A 976-nucleotide genomic window follows, 5' to 3' on the forward strand; every position below is an offset into this window, starting at 1 on the left:
ATTTCATATGTGTTTCATACATACATGATTCACACATAAAGATGTGTTTCACACATAAAAAATTGTTACACACATGAAGATGGGTTTCACACTTAAAGGTGTGTTTCACATAGAAAGATGTGTTTAATAGAGAAAGACGTGTTTCACAGATAAAGACGTTTCACCCATAAAAACCTGTTTCACATATGAAGACATGTATCAACATAAAGACATGTTTCATACATAAAGACATTTTTCTCTCAAAGTGACATGTTTCACACATAAATGTTTCACACATTAAGAAGTGTTTCAGCATAGACATGTTTTCACACAAGAAGACGAGTTTCACACATAAGAACAAGTTTCACATAAAGAAATGTTTCAACATAAAGACGAGTTTCACACATAAAGGTGTGTTTCAACGTAAAGATAATTTTCACCCATAAAGAAGAGTTCCAAAATAAAGACGTTTCACACATAAAGACTTGTTTCACACAAAAGACTTGTTTCCCACATAAAGATGTGTTTCATGCATAAAGAAGTGTTTCACGGATAAAGAAGTGTTTCACGCATAAATACATTTCAACATAAAAACGTGTTTCAACGTAAAGACATATTTCAATGTAAACACGTGTTTCACACATAAAATGTGTTTCATACAAAGACATGTTTCAACATAAAGACAAGATTCACACATAAAGATGTATTTCACACAAGACATGTATTGCACATAAATATGTGTTTCACACACAAAGGCGAGTTTCAAACAAAGGCGTGTGTCACATGTAAAGACATGTTTCAGATATAAAGACTTTTTCACACAAAATATTTCATATGTAAAACTTTTATGTATAAATATATTTCATATGTAAAATGTTTCATATATAAAAATATTTCATACATAAAATATTAGATACATAAAAATATATCTTATATCAAAATTTTTCGTATATAAACATATTTCATTTGTAATTCATACATATTTCAAATACAGATA

Source organism: Trichechus manatus, unplaced genomic scaffold (assembly GCF_000243295.1).
Source record: "Trichechus manatus latirostris isolate Lorelei unplaced genomic scaffold, TriManLat1.0 scaffold00020, whole genome shotgun sequence".
Classification (NCBI taxonomy): Eukaryota; Metazoa; Chordata; class Mammalia; order Sirenia; family Trichechidae; genus Trichechus; species Trichechus manatus.